At 46.9% G+C, this 9,100-nt stretch overlaps 1 long non-coding RNA gene across 2 annotated transcripts; it reads left to right on the top strand.

Annotated features, from left to right (window-relative positions):
* The first annotated feature begins 495 nt into the window (after positions 1 to 495).
* Positions 496 to 8,355, top strand: LOC105476055 (uncharacterized). 2 transcript variants are annotated; one of them, XR_983817.2, is made up of 3 exons: positions 496 to 765; positions 7,569 to 7,739; positions 8,191 to 8,355. It is a non-coding gene; the product is annotated as an uncharacterized lncRNA (long non-coding RNA). The 2 variants fall into 2 exon arrangements; XR_011606478.1 differs by having other exon boundaries at positions 7,993 to 8,355.
* Positions 8,356 to 9,100: the final 745 nt, after the last annotated feature.

Raw genomic sequence — 9,100 nt, 5'->3', positions numbered from 1 at the left:
GATATGTTAGCTACACCCTGGTTTGGTCTGTACTACAAATATGTACCCAGTGATGGGGCCATTAGATATTTGGCTCCTATGTTGCTGTGATGAAATGTACAAAGAATATTCATGGGGAAAACAGCTCCCATCCATGGGCAGCAAGGAATGTTGTCCAAGATTTACTTGGACAGGTAAGAGTAAGGTCTCATCCCATCCCCAGCAGTTCTGTGACTTTTTACTGAACATAGGGAGGCAAGAAGGGAAATAAGCCTTAGTTAGCCTTGGGGAGAACCAAGCCAGGTCTGTTTAGGGTCACCACCCTCACTGAACTGCCCTCCACTGGAGGCTGTGCTAGGAACTGCAGGACATGAGCTCAACATCAAAATAGTAAAAATAGTGGCAAATGTTTAGGAGTGTTCGCAACATATCAGGTGCCACAGCAACCTCTGCAGGAGAGGTGAGCAGGGCTAATATTTAGCAGGTGCACCCTTGTACTGGCTGCCTGCCATTTAATAGGTTAGTGCCTCAGCTGGTTATTGAATATTTTCACCATCGGCCTTGGGTCCTAGGATTGGTTCCCATTTTACTGATTAGGAAATCGAGGTTAAGAGAGGGTAGCCGACTTGCCTGAGATCACACAGTCTCGTGTGTGGCAGAGCCTTGGATTCCAAGCCAGGCTGTCTGATCCCAGATCTTCACAGCTGGCCTGCACCTCCACGGCACCCCGGACTTCCCCCTGGAGCACTGGCCAGTGAAACAAACATGCCCTGGAGAAATGCCTGAGTGAGTGTGCTGTCTTCCTTGCACAGAGACGGGCCTCTTGCAACCCCTACTTTCCTACTGTGGCTGGGGTGAGGTGGCGGGTAGAAGGGCATGGGTTGTAGCTCACTGTCTTCTTCAGGAGTCCCACAGTGGGTAGGAGCACCAGCTCTTCAACAAGAGAAGACCACTAGGCTTCAGGAGGGAGAGGGAGTTTTTCTGGGAAGGAGAGGACCAAGAGAAATGAGGCACAAGCGAGATCGGCCCTAAGGCTTGTCCTGAAAAAAGAACATCATCTTCTTCTAAGGTCCTGAGGGTGGGATTTATCTGACACATTCTTCCACATGCTTATTGCAAGATGAGCATTGTGTTAAGTGCTTTGCATGCATTATCTCATTTAAACCAAAAGCAACCCGGTGTGACTGAGTGACTATATGATGTCCATGTTACAGATGAGGAAAGGGAGGCTGAGAGAACTTCAAGGACACAACACTTGTGAGTGGCAGAGCTAGGATGCAAACCAGACCTGACTGCTGTTAAAGCTTGTGATGTCTGTCGTCATTCTTCTATACTGTCCCCTCATAGGAAGTTCAAAAACAGAGAGGGTGGGATTTGGTGTTTGGCTTTTGTTTAAATTTATGTTTTTATAGATATATTTCCTTGGCACATGCTATGAACCAGGAGCATCCATTTGTTATTTAACTGATTTATTAAGCCTTTTTAGGGGCCAGCCCAGGTTCTGGGCACACACTGGGGAAGGAGAGCTGCTGCGGTCCCTAACTCATGCCTCTTGCGGCAGTGAGTGGGTGGGAAGAAGGAGGAGGGGAGGAGGTGGTGAGAAGTCTGCTTCATATTATTCAGAGTTTCCTGTGAGCCAGGCACTGCACTTGGTGCTAAGTGATTATATCATTTAGCCCTCCCAATAGACTCTCAGGTAGACACTTTTTTCCATTTATAGATGGGGAAATTAAGACTTAAGAAACTTAGGTAATCTACCCGAAGTCTTATAGCCAATACATGGTAAAGCTGAGATTTGAACTCAAGTATCTGACTCCAAAGCCTGAGTTTTTTCACTTTCTCTCTCTTGCGCTCTTTTTTTTTTTTTTTTTTTTTTTTTGAGACAGGGTCTCACTCTGTCACCCAGGCTGGAGTGCAGTGGTGTGGTCATAACTCACTGTAACCTCAAACTCCTGGGCTCAAGTGATCCTCCTTCCTCAGCCTCATGAGTATCTGGGACTACCGGTACACACTACTATGCCTGGATAATTTTGTAATTTTTTGTAGACAGGGTCTTACTGTGTTGCCCAGGCTGGTCTGGAACTCCTAGGCTCAAATGATCCTCCTGCCTTAGCCTCCCAAATTGCTGGGATTACAGGTGTGAGCCACTGTGCCCGGCCAAAGCCCGTGCTTTGATTTGCTACCTAATCTTCCTCCCTTTTGTGTGTAATGTTAACCCCAAACCTGCAGGGTAGCCATTATCAGCCTCATTTAACTGACAGGGAAGCCCAGTCTCAGTGGGGAGGCTGCGCGCCCAAGGTCTTGCTGGGTAGAATGGGATTCTGGGCTCAGGCATTCCAGGGCCAAGTCCAGGGTGTGCCTGTTACTCTGCAATCCCTCTCTGTGACAAGAGTCTCGCCGGGAACTCGGGGGTGAGGGCTCCCCCAAGCCTCGTGGCTGGACCCCATTCCCAGCGTTAGTGTAACAGAGGTTGTGTGCGGGAGTCTGTTGTGCTCCTGGTGTGTGGCTGGGATTTTCAGAGGTGTCTTGAAGCGCTCTGGGAAGACAGCAGGGGGGCCATGGCCGCAGGAGTGAGTGCAAGGGTGGGGAATACAGGGAGTCCCTTGACCAGAGGAGACTTCGGAGGCACTTGTGCTGTTCGCCTGAACTCCGCGTCCGTGGCCTACCCTGTGATTGTCATCATTTCTATGTGAGAAAAAAGCGGCTACTGATTCACAGTGAAAGGAAACGGACTAGGTTCTGAAACTTCCTGTTTGTCTGGTATCTGCAAAGATATCTGTGTTATGCAAATACCCTGACTCCCCAAAACTGCAGGTGTGTACAAACACACACACACACACACACACACACACACACACACGTCCCCTCTGCTTGGCCCCATGCGGTGGGTCTCCTCTGTACCCAGTAAACTGAAACATGACTCTACTAACATAGTAGCCAGGACATTGGGGACTCTGCTGTCGGAATCCCTGATCATAGAGGCAGCAGCCTTGGCCTTTGGCTCAAAGAACTTCACAGATGCCCCTTGTAGGCAAGTCCTGGCTCCGGCTCCGGGCCCACTGCAGAGCCTGGGAGTGAGGCAGGCAGAGAGGCGAGGGGGTCTTGCCCAGGCCCAGGAACTCCATTTTCTCTCAGCTGCCTTCCTCCCTTTCCAGGCTTCCTGACCGTGCTGAACGCAGCTCCCAAGCAGGGGGAGAGTCCAGATAATGACAGATGTTGATTGTTTCCTATTGGTTCACTGTGTCCTTTTGGCAGGCCTTTCTTTCTCTCAAAATATATTCAGGTTTGAGCCCAGCACTGCAGCTTGCTGATTGGGTCTATGTTTCCATAGAGCAGTGTGACTTGGGGCACAGGCCTGAGACCCAGCCTGCCTGCGGGCTGCTAGCTGGCAGCTACCCCTGCACTGGGAAGCTTTTTAAACAGCTGAATGTAAGCTTCAGCGTTAATAGGTGAAAGTGAAAATGACATGTGACTTCTAGACAGTTCTCATAGATTCAAAATAATTGTTCTCTGTAATGAGTAAAATAACACTCTTGCAACAGCTGAATGCTTTTCCCACATTCTGAGTTGCCCGAATTAGGGGAAATGGGTATAAATGGCTGCAAAAGGCAGTTTTGTCAGCTGGACACCTTTTTACAATTCTATTTCATCCTTTAGTCTCTTCCTGCCCCACCCTAAGACCCTCACCTGGAAAGTGGGAGGATGGCTTGGAAGGCGATGAAGCTGAGGTTGCAGGAAAAGGAGTGATCGCCTGGCTCAGAGCTGGGCCCTAAAAGTCTAGGCCAGCGCCTGCCTCTTGTGAAAGGGAGCGGAAGGAGCAGGGGCTGAGACGGGTCAAACTGGGTGGAAAGCTGGGCTCTGCTGTTTAGAAGCTGTATGATCTTGAGCAACTTGCTTAACCCTTGCTAAGCCTCAGTTTCCCTTCCTGCAGAAAGGGATTACCGTGGGGACGAAAGGGGATCCAGAACCGGGAGCGGAGGATGGGGTGGGTAAGTGGAAGGTGTCATGGCCACCCTTTCCGAGGGCGCCTCAGTCACTGCAGCCGGTCACGTGGTGCCTGAAACTCGTTTTTCGGAGTTGTGCTGGTTTGTGGAATGAAAAGGGAAGCCAGGCTTCCTTCTTAGTAGCTCTGACTGCCTTGTTTTAAGGATTCTTCACCTTCCCTAAGGATGGGATAAAGCCTTCCTGTAGAGCAGACCGATCCTCTTTATCCCTACAGTTCTCCCAATGTGGCCATGGCCTCAGGGGCTGTTTTGACTCTTACATTTATATATCACTCCTACTTTCCCAGCCAGCAGGATAGAAAACCTGAGAAGGGAATTCTGCCATATAAACATTTCTTACAGACAGTGCAGACAGGTTGTTTCTCTTTTACCAAGGAAGCTTAGGGCAGTTCTGGTTGCAGGAATGTTAAGCACTGATAAAGAAGAGAAGATAAAATCTTCACCCTCCAGGGCCTGGCATTTCCCCATTCCTGAGCCCTGGCTTCCCTGTCTGAGATAGAGACTGTCAGTCACCTACCAATTCCCAATTTCTCTTTCTGCTTTACCAAAAGTACTTGATTTGGGATGGGGGTGGGGGTGGCAGGCAGCAATACATCCAAGTAAAAGACTATACTTCCCAAATCTCTTGAAACTAGGGACAGCCAATGAGGTATAAATGAAAATTATTGGGGCTGGGGTCCTAAAAGCTTCTCTTTTTTTTGAGACAGAGTCTCACTTTGTCATCCAGGCTGGAGTGCAGCGGCAGCATCACGGCTGTAAAATCAAAAGTGTCAAAGACAGGTCTCAATCAATTTAGAAAGCTTATTTGCTAAGGGCACACCCTTAACCTCAGGTGATCCTGACAGCATGTACCCAAGGTGGTTGGTGCCCAACTTGGTTTTATACATTTTAGGGAGCTTAAGGCATCAATCAATATGTATAAGATGTACATTGGTTTGGTCTGGAAAGGTGGGACAACTGAAAACTGGGACTTCCAAGTCTTAGGTGGATTCGAAGATTTTCTGATTGGCAATTGGTTGAAAGAGTTATTATCCATAGAAAAGAATGTCGGGGTTATGATGAGGGGTTTTGAAGGGAGGAGGGTAGAATGAGGCATGTCTGACTCCCCCTTCCCATCATGGCCTGAACTAGTTTTTCAGGTTAACTTTGGAATGCCCTTGACTAAGAGGAAGGGTCCATTCAGATGGTTGAGGGGACTTAGAATTTTATTTTTGGCTTACGTGGCTCAGTGCAGCCTTCACCTCCTGGGCTCAAGTGATCCTCCCATCTCAGCCTCTTGAGTAGTTGTGACCACAGGTGCGTGCCACCATGCCTGACTTTTTTTTTTTTTTTTTTTTTGTAGATATGGGGTCTTGCCATGTTGCCCAGGCTGGTTTTGAATTCCTAGGCTCAAGTTATGCTCCTGTTACAGGAAAGGGGTCCTGATCCAGATCACGAGGGTTTTAGCTGACTTCTTTACAGCAGCCTGTTTTATCAGCAAGGTCTTTGTGACCTGCATCTTGTGCTGACCTCCTATCTCATCCCATGACTTAGAATGCCTAACCTTCTGGGAATGCTGCCTAATGGGTCTCAGCCTTATTTTACCCAGCCCCTACTCAAGATGGAGTCCCTCTGGTTCAAATGCCTCTGACACTCCCACCTCAGCCTCCCAAAGTGTTGGGATTACAGGCTGGAGCCACTGCACCGGGCCTTAAAAGCTTCTTAAAGGGATCTAAGAAATGTGCTGTTCACTCTCCCCATCCTCTTTCTTAACCGTAAAACACTAATGTAATGGCTGGAGTTCTAGCAACCATACTGGGCCATGAGGTAACCTTGAAAAAGGAAGCCACAAACTAAAACATTGACTCTCAACCTTTAATGCTGAGAAAAGAAAAGGTATCCCCTGACATCCGGGAAATGGCCTGACACTTTGAGCTAGGGCTTAATCTTATTAAAAGCTTGCCTGGCTATTTTCACAAACACTGTTGTCAGTTGCCACTCTGCAACTATGATGAAGAGGTCAAAAGAGACCCCTTCAGAACTCTGTCTAAGCACAAACAAAAGACCCCAGAAAATACTAAACACACGCCCTCCTGGCTCATTAAGTGACAAGGGCCTCCTTATCAACTACAACTATAGGCTTGATCTTGTCTGCTGTCCTTAAAGATAAGATTTACTAACATACCCAGCCACAGAATTGTCCCACTTCCAGACAGCAGACAATGCAGAGCAAGCCCTCCCCTCCTAGACCCTCCCCAAATTCACCTAACCAAAGCCCAAAGCCTATAAGTCCTTTCGAACACCTTTTTACTGAAATGGTTCCCCCATGGTGTCTTCCTCGTTGCAACCAGTAATAAGGCCAACTTGTTCAACTACCAGTTAGCAAATAAATCACTTGGGGATTTGTTAAAAGGCAGACCATGGTTCAGTAGGTCTGGAGTAGAGTTCATTCTGTGTTTCTAACAAGCACCCAGTGAGGTACTTGCTGCTGGACCATGGTCCCACTTTTGGTAGCAAGAGAGTTAAGGGTGGTGGATTAGAATGCTGGACATACTTAACCTTGACCATGGGACCACTGTCTGCATCCTGTTCTGTTTCCCAGGGAAAAATGCCTATATTTCATGTGAGCCACCGCTATATATGTTTGCTATTAGCAACTTAACCAATACATTGTCCTTGTCCTTAGAAAAATGTGTGGTTACAGGCAGGTGTGTGCAGGCCTAGACCAGGCTTGGGGATTTATTGACAAAATGTGGTGCCTTTGAGGTGAAACCACAAGTAATCAGAGAAGCCGAGTCACTCCACTTAGCGGACTGGTGGAAAATTCTCAAATGGTCCAAAGCTGGCCCCATGTTGGGCTGAGGACTAGAGACCTCAGAGGCTCCACCTGCCCGTCCAATTGCAGGTGTCTGGGCCTCGCCCCACCTCGCCTTCCCACTCCATTGCTCACTATTCCACACCCAAGGGCACCATGATGTTTTGTATCTCCTTGCTTTGCCTTTGCTCTTCCCTTTGCCAGGGATGCCCTTCCCACCTTCCTCCATGTGGCGAACCCTCCCTCAGCTCTGCTTCCAGGGTGTCTCCCCAGGTCCCCAAGGGCTGGCTAGGTGCCTCTTCTTTGCTCCCAGGGCATGCTGTGCCTTTCTCTGCCCCAGCTATTTCCCAGTTGTGTAGCAGTTATTTGTTTTGTGGTCATCTTCTCATTGGTCGTCAGCTCTTAGAGGGCAGGGATCATGTTTTGGGTTATTCATCACTGCATCCCTGGCATAGTCCCCAACACTCGAGAACTATGAAACTGCACCAAAGGCTCCAGCTCCCCTACAGCTTGCCCTTAACCTTGACCCATTTGAAGGGTGATTATGAGACAATAGTGAAAGAAACGCTTTTCTAATGTTTTCCCCATTTAGGTTATGTGAAGTTGGCAGTTCCCAAGGGCTTTAGGCATGAAGCTGTGGGTCATACCCTTTGGAAACTTGGTCCCCAAGAGAAATGTATGCTTCTGAAAACCACAGGTGCATGAATCAGTGTTTAGTAAATGACTACTAAACTGAAATCAGGACTTATCTATATCTTGGCTTCTCAAACTTGAATATGCTTATCATCTAGATAGCAAAAGCATTCCTACACATTGAGGCCTGCCAGCGTGGGTGTCACCCAGGAGCCACTCGCAAAGGTTCATCGGAAACCACCCCGGACCGACTGAGGCAGAATCTCTGGAGGCGGGACCCAGGCCTCAGCATAAAAACTCCAGGTGACGGAACAGCTCCCACCTAACAGGTGTGTTGACATTGTTGTAGGTGACTGACGTAGTTTCCCATCTCACAACTCTACCTCCACTAAGAAAGTCATGGAAAATTGAGACGTTGGGCTGAGTGTGGCTCATCCCTGTAATCATTAGTGCTTTGGGAGGCTGAGGTGGGAGGATTGCTTGAGGACAGGAATTTGAAGTCAGCCTGAGCAACATAGTGTCTCTTCAAAAAACTAAGTTTATTCTTTCCTTTTTTTTAGTTTTTATTTTTATTTTACACAGCTCACCGCGGCCTTGACCTCCCATGCTCAAGCAATCCTCCTATCTCAACTTCTCAAGTATCTGGGAGCACAGGCATGCACCACCACACCTGACTAATTTTTTTCTTCTTTGTTTTAAAGAGACAGAGTGTCACCATGTTGCCCAGGCCCTGTTGACCAGGGGAAAAAAAAAGTTTGTTTGTTTGTTTGTTTTTTTAAGAAAAAGAAAGAAAAGAGACTGAGAAACCACAGAAAGAAAGAAGTGCTGATGACAATGCCTGCTTGCTGATGGTTCTGATGATCATAGCAGCGTACATTTTGTATGCGTGGAGCCTGTGGCTATATAAACGTGTAGGGAAATATTTGTAAGGAAATAAGCAATTAATAAAATAAGCTAAAATCACAGTTGCTGGACTATGACTGATTTTTCCCCTTTCTGTCATTTAAAATTAAATATTTGTATGACTTGTATAATAGAAAAATACATGTATTCAATCTTAAAAAGATATTCTTGTTTTACACTTTACGGGACAAAAGAAGTTGTGGGTTGGGACGGTTCAGTCTCCTTGTGACAACTCAAAAACAGAGACCTTAAGCCTTTCTCAACCAATGTTGGAGGACAGACAGGCATGTGAGGTGACAATGGTATTTTTTGGGTATTAGGGTATTTTTTGGAAAAATTTTAGTGCAAGACACAAAAGCCAAATTCAAACTGACCTGAGCCAAAATAAGTAGGAAAGAGAGAAGTGGGGACGGGGGGAAGAAAGAAAAAGAAAAGGAAAGAAAAAGGGAGAAATGTCAAAAGGCAAAATTACAACAAATTTAGTTAAATGATTGAATTAGTTTTTATTTGTAATTCATTAATTGAGGCAACATCTCCTCTAAAACTTTAGGAAAAGTGTTCTGATGAGCTGAACAGAGAAGCTTGGCTTTTTAGGCAGAAAAGGGTGAAGAAAGCAGACACAGGGAACAAAAAGCAGATTGGTAAGCTCAGGTTACTTCAGGTTACTTTCCTTAGGAAGATTAAAGTAGAGGGGACTTCCTTATCCTGCTGATTACAACTGGCCTGTATGGGGATTTGCATATTATCTCTCTCTGTCTTGAGTTCTGGGAAGGTCTGATGGCTTAGT

The sequence above is a fragment of the Macaca nemestrina genome, chromosome 8 (assembly GCF_043159975.1).
Source record: "Macaca nemestrina isolate mMacNem1 chromosome 8, mMacNem.hap1, whole genome shotgun sequence".
NCBI classification, from domain to species: domain Eukaryota; kingdom Metazoa; phylum Chordata; class Mammalia; order Primates; family Cercopithecidae; genus Macaca; species Macaca nemestrina.
Note: the sequence above shows the minus strand (reverse complement) of the source record. Positions and strands in the feature narration are given on the sequence as shown.